General features: G+C 45.0%; 1 protein-coding gene and 1 long non-coding RNA gene across 3 annotated transcripts in view; one reads left to right on the forward strand and one right to left on the reverse strand.

Annotated features, from left to right (window-relative positions):
* The window catches only part of CDC42EP3 (CDC42 effector protein 3), a 63,055-nt gene that overhangs the window by 18,976 nt on the left and 25,891 nt on the right, over positions 1-18,188 (forward strand). Inside the window, exon 1 of one of the 2 annotated variants that reach the window (XM_081857729.1) lies at positions 14,925-15,056. The exons of the other annotated variant lie outside the window; for it this stretch is intronic. The gene's annotated coding sequence lies outside the window, so the exon portion shown is untranslated. Of the gene's footprint in view, positions 1-14,924; positions 15,057-18,188 lie in introns of those variants that run through there. 2 annotated transcript variants of the gene reach the window in all.
* LOC309339590 lies at positions 5,292-14,785 on the reverse strand. The gene is made up of 3 exons (XR_014155472.1): positions 14,684-14,785; positions 12,257-12,413; positions 5,292-7,190 (listed from the first exon to the last, which is right to left on the reverse strand). It is a non-coding gene; the product is annotated as an uncharacterized lncRNA (long non-coding RNA).

Consider the following 18,188-nt stretch of genomic DNA (forward strand, 5'->3'; position numbering starts at 1 on the left):
TTAACCGCCCGTTTGACAGCTCCTTTGACAGCTGTCAAATTCCTTATTCTTTTTCCTCCGGCACACACACAGGACGCTCCCAGGTTCGGGGGGAGGGGTTACACAAAAACTTCCAAAATTCCTCCCTTTCTCTCCAGCACAAAGACTTCTTCTGTCAAATTCATGGAAATATCTTTTATCTAGCACCAAAAAGACAGTAATCTCTCCACCTTAGTTCTCCAATCCTTGCTTTAGATCGTTTGTAGGTAGGCGGGGTGCGGGCTTCCCTTTAGCACATCCCCCGGTCGTGCCGAATTCAAAGGTAAAAATTTTAAAGTCCAAATTCCATTCTACTCACAGGTTGTTTGTTTTCCAGTCCAAATTTTGGGGAAAAAGTCAGCGCTCTCCGGCCATGGCTCGTGGCTTCGCTCCACTGAAGTAGCGGTCTACTCACAGCACCACGCCGCTCTCCGTACCCTCTCCGTAGCCTTTAAAAAGGCTCTTCGTGGGTCGGGGAAGGCACTTAAAGGTGCCCGCCGAGTCACCAAGTCCGCAGGCTTCCGCGCCTGCGGTGTCTAAGGGTCCCCGCGTCGCCGGCGCGGTAAGACCCGTCTTCAGCAGAGCCGATTCCCTCCGGAGCTCGGAGGGAATCCGCCATTAACCGATCGCGCTAACCCGGAAGTCCATGTTAGGGTACCAATTGGACAGTGCCTGTATGAACTCACAAATGATGTCTCCCCATCCACTATATGGCTATGGAATACTGCATTAGTACCTCTGACTGGGAACTGCAGTGTGTGTTGTTTCAAAAATATCCATGCTGAGGTTGGTTGGTTTTTTTAATAGCACACAAAACTACTCAAGTTCAGCTGAGCTTTGGAGCTGCCGCTCCAGAACCAGATTTGCGTGGACAGGCGGAGTCCCCAGATCCCGAGTGGTCCCCCCCGTCATGTGGAATAACGACTCTAGACAACGTGCTATGGGATTAAATTGGCCACAACTTTATTAAATTTCAAATGTGGGTAGACCTTGGCTCAGGCATTGGGCGTTCTCCCTCCCTAGTCCCCAGCCGGGGAGCTAGGGAGCATCAGGGTTATCCAGTGTGTGTGGGGAGGATGGGCCGGCTCTGGAGAACATATGTTCAAGCAGAGATAGCCGCCCCCGTTACGCCGCCGCAGGGGAGAGCAATGACGACCTTTCGGCGTACGGCCAAAGCCTCCCTTCAAAAACCCCTTTAACGGGGAACCCTGGTATCGCCGCCGCAAAGAGGAAGATGGACTAAAGGATTCCGCCCAAGGCCTGATACCGCCAAAGTTGTGAAGTTTTGCTACGGGAAAGGCGAAACCTGCCAATGCAGGGAAATTCCTTTCCGGCCCTTTAACAGCGACCTTATCGTAGCAGCGCCCGCATACCTGTGGAGACAGGTTAACCTGCAAAACCTATGAAGAAAAGTTAACCTGCAAAAGAAGACATTAACTGAGGGTGGGTAGGGTGGGAGAAGCTCTGGAGCCAAGTGAGGACTACCAGTTAAGATCCACCCACGATTGTGTGGGCAGGTAATCCCTCCCCCTACCTGGCCTGGTTTCCCAGGCAACGCTTCCCCCAGGTGGGATTGGACAACTCACTGGGGTAGGCGGGGACCTCCAGGTATCCCACCTGAGGGAAGGCAAAGCCTATGCTGATGGGGCCACTCCAGATCAAGGGCTGCACGCGTCCACGCAAAGGGCTCCCTCTGTTTTAAGTGGGGAGCGGTCATTGCTGTTGGCGATACGAAGTGACTGAAATGACCTGCTTGCACTCCATCCAACACCTGGACAGGGAGCTTTCCACACAGTGATTAAAGCATGGTTTGCTGTGTTGATATATTGGCGAACCTATGTGGGGCTGAGCACTTGGGGAGTGATAGACAAAGAGGGTTTGCTGACTACAGACAGGAACATCTGTTTCAGGCTGGCTTTCCAGATGAAGGCCGTCAATAATCAGAGCATACACAATCAGAACTGAAAAGGTTCAGATGATTTGTGCTCTTTGCTCAGTGTCTCTGCCACATGCAGTACTACCTCGTTTGGCAGGAGCCGCCTCTATAAATAAACATACACACACCTTTCTATAAATGACACACCCTTCTAATTTGCAAATGACCTGAAGGCTTCCTGCCAGCCCAGTCTCTTAAACAAAGCACAGACACCTTTATAGTGCCATATGCCATGGTTTGTGACACTGTGGTCTGTCAGAAATCAGAGCACTGCATCCTAGGCAAAGATAACAAAGACCAAGTTGGGGGGGGGGCAGAGATGTGCAAGCAAAAAGAAATGTGTGATGAGGAAAAGAACAGAGCTGCCAACTTATTAACTAGCCATGATAGCATTTAGATTTGCATATATCTTGGTATTTTCTTGCATTCTGAATTGCCCTTTACAGTAGCAGCCAACTGGTTAAAAAGTTCACTGCATTTTCTGCCCCCCCCCCCCCCGCAAAAGAATTTGCAGAACTTCAAAGCACCAAAAGCCCTGATATCATTTGTAATGTCAGGTGACTGACCACTGGGCAGCCCCGCCCACCCGTCAAATTTGGGCTGTGAGGCAGATCCTGATAAGGTAAATTGAGGGAAAATGCAGACCCAGAGCTCCATTTAGTGCCCCTGCTGGGCTGCTTGCCAGTAGAGTGGGGCCCACAGTTCCAGTGGATTGCTTTACCAAGGCCTCAAAACGTATCCCTGGGCTTGATATAAAGGAGTATTTGCAGGCTGAAAAAAATGAGGGAGCAGCAAGGAAGCTTAGTCCCCTTCATGAGTTATTTTCCTATTTCCAGTTGCCTCCAAGCTGCTTTCTTCTCCATAGGTTTCCAGATATTTATTTATAAGGGTACATTCACAGATTTAATCCAGTCAAGGTGATGCAGGGGGAGAAATTGAGGACAAATTGGGATGGAAAATCAGCCAGTGGGACACCAACTTACCCTCCAACATGCTGAGTCCCAAAACTGGGATGTGTGTCTTCCCGTCCATGTTCCTGCGTAAATCATGTGACCAGCTAGAGATCATGGAGCCCTAATTATGAGGTTTTTTCAGGGCTGTGCTCTCACAGCATCCCAAAATGTGTGTTTTGGGGCGTTGCGTGAGATCGTCGCCCTCCAACAAGAGCTTTCTTCAAGGCAATATCTTGGCGTGAAATCACGGCATCCCAAATGGCTGCCGTGCTCTTGCAGGAAAAAGCAGGATGTCCTAGTTTTTCCGGGACACTTTTGGGATATGCACCAATGTCATTCCTCCACTCAAAGAAAGACACAAAAACACCTGTTGTGGTTTTGTTGCATTGATTTGCATGCGATGTGTAGTTTGTCCTTGATCCTCAGACAACAGGCTGCTACTACATTTTTATACTGCTAACTGCCCTGTGATCTTTGAACTAAGGGTGGTATAGAAATTTAATATGTAAATTAAATTAATAAATACCACTGACAAAGTTCCAGCACTTAAGGCCCATCCATAGGGGCCTTCCATTGGGGATTATTCAGTTATTTTATAAAGTCTATTAATGCTATGGTTACATGGTTATGAAGGCCATGAAATGATTTGCCAGTTGGAATTAGGCAGCAATTTGTATGAGAAACTGGCAGTGGTGTGAAGGCAGCCATGGTTGATGGTTCCCTATGGGTACCAACGAGCTAGGGAAATTCAAGCATCTTTCAAGGCCATCTCTCAGTCAACCCGTGAGTGTGAGGTAAGTTTCATATTCTTATTAATTTCATCAGAATATGATTGGTACTGGCTATCAGAGTGTTAGGCAACCAATCACGGGCCTTACCTCCTAGCAGAAATGGTGGGAAAATTGACAACTTTTCACCTTCTGTAAGGATAACAAACATTTGCTCTCGCCTGGATTCCCTGAGACAGTCCAGATGGAATTGTAGATGATGGAGGTCGTGTCCCTATGGAGGGTACCTCCTGCTTCATACAGTAAACTTTGGAATCTACCCATTAATATGCCTTAATTTAAAATAAATAAGCAGATAGCCAAATTTGGTTCACACAGGCTCTGTGTTTGTGCAGCGTTTACAGCATCAGGCTTCAGACAGCAGAAACTTCAGCCCTGGCCTTGGCTCAGCCTCCGCTCATATGAGGAATGTGAGACCTGATTGTGAAATCTGAGCTCAGCACTGAGAACCGCATTAGGTACCTTTCCTGTATCCTCTGTGAACACCCTTTTATATATATAACAAACAAAGCACATGTAAAACGATTCTTCACCGGCCCACATCCACACCCAGCTGACTACAGCATTTCCTAATTAGGTTATACTCAATCTTTATAATGGCCTGTTAGTAACAGATGTGGTACTAGAGGGTAATGATAATCTCGGTTGATATTATTCACTTCCCAGGAATGTAGGGCAGAAGCTGCTCTGCTGGCTTCAACGGAGAACAATGGGAGAGAAGCGAACCAATAAAGCAGCTATGTCATCTTCTCTGGGCTGTGCAAATCCATGTTTGCTCTGTGATGTCTGACAAGCCGGAGGAGGACGATAAAAATAACAACAATAATAGTTTGTAAAACCACCCTTAGCTGTGATGCCGCAAGAAATTGGGAAGCTCTTAAAAAAGTTCACCGACTCAGGCAATGAAGATCTGGAACTGCCTGCTGTATTAAGAGAGTTGGAAGTCATGAATGGCTTCCTCTTACGTTTTTACAATGAAAGCAAAAATGAGCTAATATAAATAATTGTGGGCTAAACCCCAAGAATATTTTTATTCCAAATTAAAGACAGCAAAGAGCCCCATTATTCATTCCAGATACCGAGTGCTTTCAATTTACCCATGAAATCAGTTGATACTGAAAGTTCCTCTCAACACCTTGTAGAACTGGGCCCCCAGCATATTAAAGATGAGTGCATTTTTAAAAATTGTGCTTTCAAAACTTAACCAAAGAAAAGAGTCTGTTTACTGTTTGTAAAGTTCCCCTTTATAAGAGGAACTTGTAATATAAGAGGGGCTTATAATGGCGTTCCTAGTCCTAGCTTGCGTCTCAGTAAAAGGATCTGTTCCATTATGCAGAGTTGGGGAAGGAATCAACAACCTTGCATCAAACATTTCTTGAAGATATACAAAAACAGTACATCTTATGCAGGGCCGAATTAAGACTTAAGAGGCCCTAAGCACTTAAAAGATTTTGTTGCCCCCATATATCATATCTAAACACTAATAAAACATTAACATTATTAATAAAACATTAATAAAATTCTATTTTTTTGAAATGAAACGAAACCTTGGCACAGTAAAATGGAAAATGTTTGTTTTTGCATACTTCCACTATATTAATATCTGAAACATTTCCTCCTACTTTTTCTAATTGCAAAGTACTTGATCAGATCCTCAAAACTAACCTTCTGTAGTTTCTGTGGTGCCCCACTTCCCTTGAAGCCCAAAGCACGTGCTTGTTTTGCTTAACAGTTAATCTAGCCCTGGTCTTATGACTTAGGCGGTCAGTCATTTTTGTGGAAGTGAGTATCAACTTGGAATGCTAGTTATAGGCAAAATCAAGCTGGGAATGTAGCATGAAAGGCAAAGCACACCATGGCTCCATTGAATAATAATCAGATGCAGCGCATAGTTAAACAATGGCGCTTGCTCTCCCAGGAGACAGTAATAGCCACTAACTTGGTTGACTTTAAAAGATTAGACAAATTCATGGAGGATAGGTCTACCAGTGCCTACTAGCCTGATGGCTATGCTCTGTATCCCTGGTGGGAGGCAGTATATGTCTGAATACCAGTTGCTAGAAACTGCAGGAAAGGGGTCTGGTCATGTGCTTGGGTCCTGCTTGCAGGCTTGCCACAGGCTGGCTCCTATGAGACCATGATGCTGGACTAGATGGGTCATGGACCTGATCCAGCAGGCTCTTCTTATGTTCTTAATACTGCTGGCAAGAAGGGTAAGGAGAGACTATCTACTCCACAACACTGCTGATTAATCCACACCATTCAGAATCTATACTGTGCCATAAGTGTAGGAAGCAAGATGTTAAAGGTGCCTCTAGGACAAAAATGTAGCAATACACATGCAGATATCATAGGTTACAGAGAAAGCAGAGGTAACCCACACCCTAAAATGAGGACCGCCCAATCCACCCTGGCAAAACAGTATTCCCAATTCCAAATACAGTAATTGGATCTGCATGTAAAAGTAAAACAAATCTATTCAATTTCCCAAGAAAACTACTATTTGGGTTTGACTCACATCCTAGGGCTCATCCCACACTTTTGTCCCACATTTTTTAGGCACAGGTCCACACTTTCCCAGTCGGTGTCCAAGTGCTTTTTTATTTTTTGGGTCCCATCGCTTTCCTGGTGAAAACCCACTCTCTACTGCTGAATCAAAGCAAATGGCAATTCAGGTTTTCCATGGATTGCAATTTGCTCCGATTCAACAGTAGAGAGTGGGTTTTCACCAGAAAAGCGCCAGGGCAAAGACAAAAGCTGTTGGAAATGGCCTGCAAAGCCCAGACCTGTGCCTAGAAATGCAGAGCAAAGATAAGTGTGGATGAGCCCCCATAAACAGCCCAGTGTGCTTTGGCTTCCCCAGTATATATATTTGCAGGAAAACACAACTGACCGTTGCTTTCACAGGAAGACAGTGTATACATTTTTCTTTCATTGACATAGTCTCCAAGCAGGAAAAAAAAAAAATCTTGAGCTGGAATTGCTTAGTGATAAATGTCACTACAAGTTAATTCCTCATTTTGGACCAAAACAATTTGGAGTTTGGTAGTTGTTGTGCATAGAAGAGATTCTGGAAGCAGAGTGATTGTAAAAGCAGCGGGAGAAACAGCCTAGGTCTCTGAATGCAGTTGATTCTTAGGGCATTCACATTCTCTGGAAATCATGATTACATTCCAGAAGGGAACTGCACGTATAGAGCCAAGGATCACTTCTGCAACAGAACCATTTACTTTGAACAATGTTTACTTGAAGCTACTCCTCCAAACCATCCCACACCTATTTGCCCTGCAATGGAAAGCTGTTTAGGAAGCAGCATGTCAACTTGCACTATTATTTGCAAAGGGGCAATATAACACCGCAGCTGGGTAAAGTCCAAGAATTTAATGTGCCAGAATGTTTGTACAGTAACATATTTTTCATTTAAGTTGCTCTGAATGTGAAAAGAAAAGCCAGTTTCCTTTTGGGCAAGCTACAAATTTCCTCCTTCTTCCATCTCTGTGGAAACAAAAAGGAAGATAATATCACTGAAATCTAAAGTCTCAGGAGATCAATGGCAATATAATGAGATTCTAAAACTGGGTTTATAGTCTGCCAAGAAAATTTTCAAGCTGTGCTCTAGGTATTCAGTTTAATATCCCTCTGTGAGAGTTCCCCACTCCCATAATCAGAACTAACCACATTTATTTGGACTCACATTTAATAATTTCAAAAATTAAAAGAATGTAGATGAAATCCAGATTAGAATTTTCTCATTTTGAAAAGCAGTGGAACATACTTCCCACTCAGATAAATGATAACAACTTTTACGTAAAATCTACGTACGCCAGTGTTCCTTGGTCAACAATTAGTAACAACCCCCCCCCCCCCAGTTAACTTCTAAGCCATATCCCAATGCAATTTCCTTTAGGAAACTCAGGTGTTCTCATGCTCAGGGTTGCTATAACTGAGGATGCTAAAGAATTTTTCACCAGGTCAAATCTGGATGGAACCCTGGTGAATTTTTTCTTCCCCCTACAGTGCCCAGTTTGACTTGTTTCACAAGCAGACCTTAGATTTCCAGGTGCCAGATAAAAAAAATTATGAGTCAATATCACTCTTGGTCTTGAGTCATGTACAAGTTATCTGATCACTAAACTGCTTTGCTCTTGGGCTGTGTAGAATAGACTGAATGATGGGCAGATGACCCAAAGAAGGCAGAACCAGATACCAAAAGAGAGGTGAACCTCAAATGTGCTATGAAACCTTTTACTAGAGAAGAACTTTGCTAGGCCTGATGACAAATTATAACCGCAATGTGTAACTTTATTAGAGGCAGTAGTCATTTCCTATCTCCTGCAATGGGCTGTTTCACAGCATGTTTTCAGATTCATCTCTCTTTTTGTGGGATCTGGCTAGATCGCCCAACCTTTTGGCAGAAATTTAGAGCAGAGAGTTTTTGAGGATCTGCCAAGACCAAACAATCAACTCCATCTTATGAGAATGATGCCTACAACCCCTTTTATCAGATGTGACCCCAGTAATCACTGCTTTGTTACCTTATAAGGCTGGGCAACTGCAATCTGCTTTACAGGGCATGCACTCTACAATGCAAATTTAAACTGGCTACAAAACCTATTTAATTTTCACGGAACTTTAAGAACGCCAATTCTCTTATGGTGCTGCAAGAGTGGTAATTAGAAGCACTGATGAGCTGAAGACCATCATTATTCTTAATGTAATGAGGAGCATTTTTCAAGTACTATAATATACAGAAATGGCTTTTTAAAATAAATGGTAGTAGGTTTTATTGGAACCACAAACATTTCAAAGTGTGTGTCTCAAGTTTCCATGTATTATATCTCCACAGTAATGTCTGCTCTGGAAGTTGCACAGCAAAGTTGGCAAGCGTATAGTCTGAAGCTTGCATATTTCCCCTGTTAAAGTACATAAACTGGAAGTGTGAGGCACTCATGCATCTGCTTGCTGGTATTTCTGGTAAAGCACAGTGTGTCAATAAAATTATTTGCATACAACTTAAGTTCTCTGATTTCCCTAGCTGGAAACGAAGGAATTTGTATTATAGAGATGAATTGTTCTTTGATTATTTGCAAGCTCAAGGTGGCACCAAGTACAGCATACTGTCTTTAGACAAGGGAAAGTACCTGAAAAAAAGATAACATTCATGCCTCTTTATCTGCAATACCATACTTTTACCCTCCGGGCACAATTTAAGGTTCTTTTCCTTTAACCTCTAACATCATTACTGACTGAGACTCAACATTCACTAACTGACTCCTCCCTTACATCATATCAATATGAATTCAGGAACCTATTTCCTTAAAATTTTATCAGCTGTGCAGCAGCTGAAAACAACTAGATCATGTAGAGAGGAATTCTTGGTGGCTGCTCCAGGAAGATCAAAGCCCAATATGTCTTTTGGGGGCGTTGTTAATCTTTCCTTTTTAGAAGGAAAGATTTTTACAGGCTGTGGTTAAGGTGTTAGATGGCTGGGCATTTTGGCACCTAATATGTATTACATGTTTGAACTGAATTTAGAAGACCATAATTTATTTTGCAGTGTATTTTATATTAACGGGACATGTTATGTTGTTGTTTTTTATAACCTGTATTTTTTGGGTTGGATATATATTGATACATATACAGTGGTACCTCAGGTTAAGTACTTAATTCGTTCCGGAGGTCTGTTCTTAACCTGAAACTGTTCTTAACTTGAAGCACCACTTTAGCTAATGGGGCCTCCTGCTGCCGCCGTGCCTCTGGAGCACGATTTCTGTTCTCATCCTAAAGCAAAGTTCTTAACCTGAAGCACTATTTCTGGGTTAGCAGTCTGTAACCTGAAGCGTATGTAACCTGAACCGTATGTAACCTGAGGTACCACTGTATATAAATAAAGATTAAGGGGAGGTAAAGTTTTATGTACATGTGTATGTTTAGGGAAGGGCCATAGCTCTGTGATATAACATCTGCTTTGAATGCAGAAGGTCCCAGGTTCAATACCCAACATCTCCAAGTAGTGCTGGAAAAGAGTCTTTCATAGAATTGTAGAGTTGGAAGGGACCCCAAGGGTCATCTAGTCCAACCCCTGCAATGCAGGAATCTCAGCTAAAGCATCCATGACAGATGGCCATACAGCCTCTGCTTAAAAGCCTCCAAAGAAGGGGAGTCCACAACTTCCCAAGGGAGACCATTCCACTGACAAACAGGTCTTACTGTCAGAACCTTTTTCCATATGTTTAGTTGGAATCTCCTTTATTGTAACTTGAAGCCATTGGTTCGATTCTACCCTCCAGAGCAAGAGAAAACAAGCTTGCTCCATCTTCAACGTGACAGCCGTTGAGATATTTGAAGATGGCTCTCATATCTCCCCAAAAACCCTGGAGAGCCACTGCCAGTCAGTGTAGACAATGCTAAGTTAGATCAACCAATTTGGAATAAGACAGCTTCCTATTTGAAAGCTGTTTTTATGTCTGTAAGGTGTATATGTGCATGGGTGCTTGTGCTTAAGGTTTGCACTTGGCATACATACATTATGTGAAAATATTTATCAAAAATGAGTTGGTCTAAGTAAGGTCTGTAACATATTTCATATTTGCAATCCATTTACATTTGATACTAGGCTATTATCAGTGCCAAATGTAACATATTTTGAAAAACGAGCCTTTAATAAAACTGTCAAAAGTGTACTGTTAAATCCAAGTGACTGCCAACAGAAACTTCTGAAAGGATGTCATTGGAAGGAAAGAAACAATGCTGGGTTTAGAAGTATCCGTGGTACTTGTAAAAGTTTCTAACATTATTTATGGATTTCCTATCCACTGACCAGCTAGATTGCCAACAACTGTTCTTGTTGTTCTTTAACGTTCAGTTAAAACCATTGTTACTCCTCTTAAATTGACAGGCCATTTCCTTTGTTTGGCATTTGAAGGGGCGGGGGGGGGAGGGGGATGCTTGGACATATATCTGAAATATATCCATAGAGACAAGAATGTTTATAGAATCACATGTGTCAAAACCTTGATTCAGCATTAACTACATTACTCTTGTGAATGCCTTTTCATAAAGCGTGCCTCCAATAAACACAGAGAATGCGTTTTAAAATTCCCCATCAGTACTGTTTCCCTGCCATATCTTTTGTTGAGCTACGTTTGCCCATAATACAAGCCAAAAACACACTAGAAAGCAGCAGTTAGACCAGGGGTAGGCAACCTAAGGCCCGTGGGCCGGATGCGGCCCAATCACCTTCTCAATCCAGCCCGCAAACGGTCTGGGAATCAGCATGGTTTTTACATGAGAATGTGTCGTTTTATTTAAAATGCATCTCTAGGTAATTTGTGGGGTATAGGAATTCATTCATCTCCCCCCCCCCAATATTGTCCGGCCCACCACATGGTCTGAAGGATGGTGGACTGGCCCATGGCTGAAAAGGGTTACTGACCCCTGAGTTAGACCTTTGTTAAAGAGACCTACTTGAGAGAACCATTGTCATTTCTAAACTGCTGTTCCTGAGCAAGATTCCTGAGCCCATTGCATGAAAATTGTGTAAGGGCACAATCAGGGCCAGCTGCAGGTTTGAGAAGGCTCTTGGTGGGCCCTGGAAGCCTTACCTGGTGATAGCAGGTGGGCAGCACGGCAAAACAATACCAGGTTCCTGGGTCTAAACACCATTTTGATTTCCTATAATGCCCCCCCCAGTAGTTTCCTTCTGGGGCACTGTGGGAAATTAAAATGGTGGTTTGACTCAGCTGTCCAGCTTCACTGAGAGTTCCAGGCACAGAAAACATTTTTAAGAGGACTCTGGGCAATAATAGGCCCTGCCAGCTGCCCAAGAAGACTGGATGCTGATTTTGGCTCTGGGCAGTGGCACTGTGTGGGTGGCCAGCGCCCAAGACAAGGCAAGTATCCTTGGCACTGCCCACCAATAGTTGGAATGAAAGGGCAACAGCTTGGCGACCTACTCATGTGGCAACCCCCGTGAGTGGAGAGCACGACAGAGAGCGGGACAGAGAATTGGTCGGGAACAGGTATCTTTCTAAAGCCCTACAGAGGGTGTCCTAGCAACTGGCCATCAAATCCGCTCCTCAGTCCGCCCACATAAACATTGGGAGATTTTCTCTGCGAGGAGGAGGGAACACTATTTTTATTTATTATTACTTCTTTCTTTCTTTCTTTCTTTCTTTCTTTCTTTCTTTCTTTCTTTGAAAATATGCTCCCCTAAGAATTTTGCGCACAGGGCAACCACCCCATGGCCCTGGCCATGCTATGCCACTGGCTCTGGGTATGAAATCTGAAGACGGAAGGAAGAAAGGAAAGAAGGAAGGTAAAAGGTAAAGGGACCCCTGACCATTAGGTCTAGTTGCAGATGACTCTGGGGTTGCAGCGCTCATCTCACTTTATTGGCCGAGGGAGCCGGCGTACAGCTTCCGGGTCATGTGGCCAGCATGACTAAGCTGCTTCTGGCAAACCAGAAAACGCAATTTACCTTCCCACTGGAGCAGTACCTATTTATCTATTTATCAAACTGCTAGGTTGGCAAGAGCTGGGACCGAACAATGGGAGCTCACCGTGTCGCAGCGATTCTAAGCACCGCCCTTCTGATCGGCAAGCCCTAGGCACTGAGGGTTTAACAGAGCAAATAACAATGAAGGGCAGCACAAGTCTTTTTGAGGATTTGCCATGAGTTCACTGAGTGGACAGCCGGAGCTTTCTCAAGTGCTTGATCTGTATATAGAGGCAGCAAAGAGACAAAAAACAAAACCCCATTCGCACTTAAAATATCACAGTGTATAAGCATTTCTCGCCGCCCCCTTATATTGGAGATTGTGTGGGTGGAAATTGTAATTCATGAAGTAGCCTTTTCCTTTCTTTTTTTGCAACATCTGGTAATAGCACCCAGTAAAAGCAAAGTTGATAAATATATAATGATGGCTGGGGTCATGCCATTATTTATTTATTCATTTTTGGTTATTTTTATACTGTCGGTTCAAAGGCTCAAGGTGCTTCACACACACAAATACAAATGGAGAAACAGGGCGGTAGCAAGATGCTTAAACGTAAGTCTCCAGTATGACTGTGATTCCTGTTTGATTGTCAGGAGTCAGCTAGAAGGAATCCTTAAATTGTCGTGGGATAATGTGTCAGGACAAGCAGGTTTACTAAACTTTCCCTCCCTCTAATCCATTTTAATTTGCAATTTGCATCACTGCAGAAGAAGAGACTTCTGCCGAACAGGAAGCAGTATGTCCGTTTCCCCAGCCACTCTGGGCGGCTTACAGCACATGAAAAATGTAAAACATCAGACATTAACCTCACATCTCTTGGTCATTTTAAGAGGGCACCAGTAAAAAAATCTCATGCTTCTTGTGTGAAGAAGTAAGCACAATTATATGTCACCCATCAAGCAATTTCACATACTATACTTCATTACATATCACCTGTTGGTATGTAGACCCCTCAACATCTTAAGGGATTGCCTTGCCCCATTTATATTTGCCCTTTAATAGTATGACTGGATAAGCACTTTATAGGAATGTTGTCTATTGTACTTTGCTCTCATTGTTACCTGGTTTTTAACTGATTTTAGATGTATTTTGTGGTACTGCAAGACACTTTGAAACATTTTGGTAAAAAGTGATTAATAAATACAGTAAATACAGTGGTACCTCGGGTTAAGTACTTAATTCGTGCCAGAGGTCCGTACTTAACCTGAAACTGTTCTTAACCTGAAGCACCACTTTAGCTAATGGGGCCTCCTGCTGCTGTCGTGCCGCCGGAGCACGATTTCTGTTCTCACCCTGAAGCAAAGTTCTTAACCTGAAGCACTATTTCTGGGTTAGCGGAGTCTGTAACCTGAAGCGTATGTAACCTGAAGCATATGTAACCTGAGGTACCAATGTAATAGCAATAATACCTGCTTGATCTTTACATTCAGCTCAGAGTAGCACTATTAAAAGGGTGCCACATACGTTTGCCTTGTGAACAAGACAGAGGGCATTTATTGTGTCTATGTCTAAGTTGTGGCTGACTACTGTTAAGCAAGTGGCACTGGAACGTTGTTCAGACGCCTGCTTAGGATGCTTCAGTTTGTACAGAGCTTTTCTGTGCTATAGCACAACTATTGTTCATTGTATATTAATGTCAAGGTGCTAAATATTTTTTGCTGTTTTATGAGTGTACTGTATTACATTGTTCTAGACACTTCGCTTATTGTGTGGCATATAAGCCTAGGAGCAAGGTGTGAGGAACCTTTGTCCCCCACATGTTGCTGAACTCTATCATTCCTGGTCATGGGCCATGCTTGCTGGGGCTGATGGGAATTGTACTTCGTCAACATCTGGTTATAGTTGTTCAGCGCTATCAAATAGCAAATGGCAGAATGGATGGGGTTATGAAACCTAAGATATCCACTGATTCAGATCTTATCAGATGTGCAGAAAATCCAGAAGACAGCTTTCACTTAACCTGTGCAACATGTAGGCCCCACAAGATGGGTGACCAACTGTCATGGAAGCTTTAGTTGAGGTTCCAGCATTGCAAGGGATTTTACTAGATGACCCTCGGGGGTCTCCTTCCAACTCTGCAATTCTATGATTCTGATACCCTTCTTAGCAAGGGCACAGCTACTCACTCCTAGAGCTAGGTGGCAGGTTTTGCCCTCACTGTCGCATTGCCCCAAAGGGCATGGATTTACCATTCTCCAGGAACGAATGACGTCGCTAGCCCACAGTTGCGTGGCCAATGACACCGTCCCATTTGCCCACGGACGCATGGGCGCGCTGCGCCCCTTGTCCGCTGCCTAGGTAGCCCCTGACACACACGCAGGACCTCCCGTCGCCCCTCAGAAGCGGCGGCTGCTTTGTGCATGGAGGGAGCCCTGAAAAGAGGCTCAACCTGCTCAGGCAAGCCTCTGAGCGGGAAGTCTTCCCGGTCCCTTCAGGGCTGTCGGTGCCAAAGCTGCTGCTGCTGCTGACGGGGCTGGAAGAGCCACTCACCGTCGCCCGCTTGCTGCTGGCTGCCTCCCTTTAGTCCTGGCCTGGCTGGCGTCGTGCTGGAAGAGGCAGCATTTTCCCGTCAGGGGGCGACGTGAGGAGGAGGAGGCAGCACGGAGGGGCGGGTGCTATGGGTGACAGGCGGTCACAGGTGCCGCGGCCGCCTCTTGAGTCGGATGAGAGGCGCCTCCACGCCCCAACCAGCTGCCGCCGCTGCTCCCCTCCCTCCACCCTGCGCGCTGCTGCTGCTGCTTCAGCCGTCAGCCAAGGGCAGCTCTTCCGAGGCGGCGCGTGCAGGGACAGCAGCACGAGCCGAGCAGCTGCGCGCGAGGGAGCCGGGGAGAGAGAGAGAGACACTCGCGCCTGGCAGAAACCAGTAAGTTGCTGCTCCTGCGAGCCGCTGTTTGCAGCACGAGCTGGCTCTGTGGCTGCAGCCGCGGCGATCTGCTTACTTATTGTTTCATTTTGTATCTCCTCGCCCCGTGAAATCGTGGGGCGGGTGGGGGGGGGCAGGAGCGGCGCGTTGCATGCAGAGCCAAATGCGGGCTTGGATCGGCCCGGGCTGGAGTCGCGGAAGGGGTTGTCGCGAGGCCACGGCGACGACGGCCGGCTGCTCTCGGCTTCGACACACGCGCAGCCCCCCCGCCCCCCCGCGCGCGCGTTTGGTCTTTTCTTTTTGGCTCAGGCAACGGGGAGTGAGGATTGCGCGGGGAGCCGCCCAGCGCTGTAGGATGGCTCCTGCTTTGTGTGTGATGTCAGTGAAGAGCGGAGTCGGAGATATAACGGGAGGGTTTTGCCAATTGTGGGGGGAGAGGGGTGTTAAGGTGACACAGGAGCCACTGGCAGGGCAGGCTCTGAAGCGCCTGTAGCGGCTGCAACGCAGAGAAGAGGCGCAGTCCAGCCTGGATAGCCTCGCAGAATGGACACCCCCGTCTCGCAATGCAAATAGGGGGCCCTCTAGGGAGAGATTGTGCGCGATCTGCACATAATTTTAATGCGGCGTCTTTGACAATCAGGGGAAGAGATACGGGGTTGTGTATCTGTGTCTCTTGTGTGTTAACGGGCAGGAAATCTCCCAAGCCACCTTCTTACAAATTCTCTCCTGTGTAGAAATTGTCTGTAATTTCCAGGCGGAGCTTTGCAGTGAATTGTGCCTGCTGTCGGTGAGCAGAATCGGTGCATAAACAGATAGGAAATTCTAAAGCTGATCTGCTGATAGCCACACACCGCCTGATTATTTATTACACTTCTCATATCACTCTTCCTCTAAAGAGCCCAGGAAGATGTACATGGTTCTCTTGCCCCTCTCCTTTTATCCTCACAACAATCCTGCAAGGTAGTTTAGGTTGAAGGACGGTGGTGCACTGTCAAAGGGTGCTTATGTGTTACAGTATTTCAGGGCAAATACTGTGTATCTGAAGAAGTGTGCATGCACACGAAAGCTCATACCAAGAACTGACTTAGTTGGTCTTTAAGGTGCTACTGGAAGGAATTTGTTTTGTTTTGACTATGGCAGACCAACACGGCTACCTATCTGTAACTAGTATTTCAGGGCTTAGTATGGATTTGAACCTAGTTCTTGCTAGTCCTCAGCTGACATTCTGACCACCACTATGCCAGTTTTGCTTTTCTGATTATTATTTTTTTAATGTTGTGACAGTTCACATCGTCAAGCTTGATACCAGGTGCATTGACGAGTAGCTGCCCTGTTTTGTAGGCTTTTACATTCATCGAATGAATAAAAACCAATGTGCAGATCCCTCTTTAGCAAAAGCCAGGTGGGCAGGCATGCAACCCATTTTCATGCACCAATGTTGTCATTCATTAGCGCACACGTTAAAGGAGGAGCTCAAACAGGGACTTGGCTTCTTTCATGGTAGTAGCGTAGCTGCAAAACTAATGTTGTATGCTGGTTGTTTCTTTTTTAATTATTTTAAAACCCTGCAGATTTCGTTTACTCCGAACCGTATCCAAATGTAAATTGCAAGTCTTTGCTTCAAGAGTCCATTGTATTTTCTTTTCTTTTTTTTTTTAATAAAAAAATCAATATTTTCAATTGTGCACTTTTGGACGAACCAATTTAAAAATAAATGGTTGCTCTCTTACTGAATTACTGCATAGTCAAGCAGCTGTGACCTTAATTGCCTTAAAGGAGATACAGAACAGAAAACCTGAATTTAGTGCACAAATCCTGGAAGATAAGCTAGAAGTAGCCCTTACACGTGCACAACTACCATATTTCTGCTAAATCAGCTGACATTTATTTTGCCAGCCATGCTGTGGAGGTGGACATTAATTTGAGAGGACATGTTAAATGGAAAGGGGCGTTACCTTAACTCTGCTGTGCTTGCTCTGCCCTTTTCATAGAATCCTTAATTAGGTCTTTGCTTCCCTGTTTGCTGTTCTGTCAGCTGTAGCGTATGGGCGTTTTTGCATCTGAAGCTTAAATCAGGTTGTGATTTAATGTTTTACATTAATATTAGAGGCCAATTGTGCCAATTGGCCTCTAATATTAATGTAAAACATTAGCTATAATGTACACTTGATTTACCTTCCTTAATGTAGGATGGAATAACAGCATTTGTATGTGGTATACAAATAGTACTGAAGGGACTCATAAAACTTAAGTAGTGCCTTTCTGGATCAGAGCAGAAGCCCTGTGTTCAGTCTTCAACAGCAGCCAGCCAGATGTTCCTGGGAATCTCACCAAGAGGGCAAGGTGGTCTCTACTGTTTGATCCCAGTTTCTGTTTTGCTGTTGGGTGTAATAGCCATTGATAGACCTCTCCCCCCATGGATTTGTGGGCTCCTTTAGAAATATTAGCATGCTTAATTGGGATGCGGGTGGCGCTGTGGTCTAAACCACAGAGCCTAGGGCTTGCCAATCAGAAGGTTGGCGGTTCGAATCCCCGCGACGGGGTGAGCTCCCGTTGCTCGGTCCCAGCTCCTGCCAACATAGCAGTTTAAAAGCATGTCAGAGTGCAAGTGGATAAATAGGTACCGCTCTGGCAGGAAGGTAAACGGCGTTTCCGTGCGCTGCTCTGGTTCACCAGAAGCAGCTTAGTCATGCTGGCCACATGACCCGGAAGCTGTACATCTCGGCCAGTAAAGCGAGATGAGCGCCGCAACCCCAGAGTCATCCGCAACTGGACCTAACAGTCAGGGGTCCCTTTACCTTTAGAAATATTAAGCTGGTGGTCACAATAGCATCACTCTAGCTTGTTTGTTTGCTGGATTTAGAGCCCAGCCAATGCCAAGGACTCAGCGTCAATAATTATATTAATGTAATCTATCCATCCATATCCCTGTCCACCCAAACCCAATGTGAACAAAGCTTTCAGCTCAGAGTTTGGTGAGCTTCTTTGGAGGATGATCTCAAAGTTGTGTGGCATGCCTTAGTGTGAGTCTTGTATGCCCACTTTGGCACTTGGTGTATTTTAGAGAGAGTTCCTGGTTGGTCTTGGAGGACAGGGTAGGACATAAGACTGCATATAGTTTCCTAGGTTTGT

Source organism: Podarcis erhardii, assembly GCF_964252035.2.
Source record: "Podarcis erhardii genome assembly, chromosome: 3".
NCBI classification, from domain to species: Eukaryota; Metazoa; Chordata; class Lepidosauria; order Squamata; family Lacertidae; genus Podarcis; species Podarcis erhardii.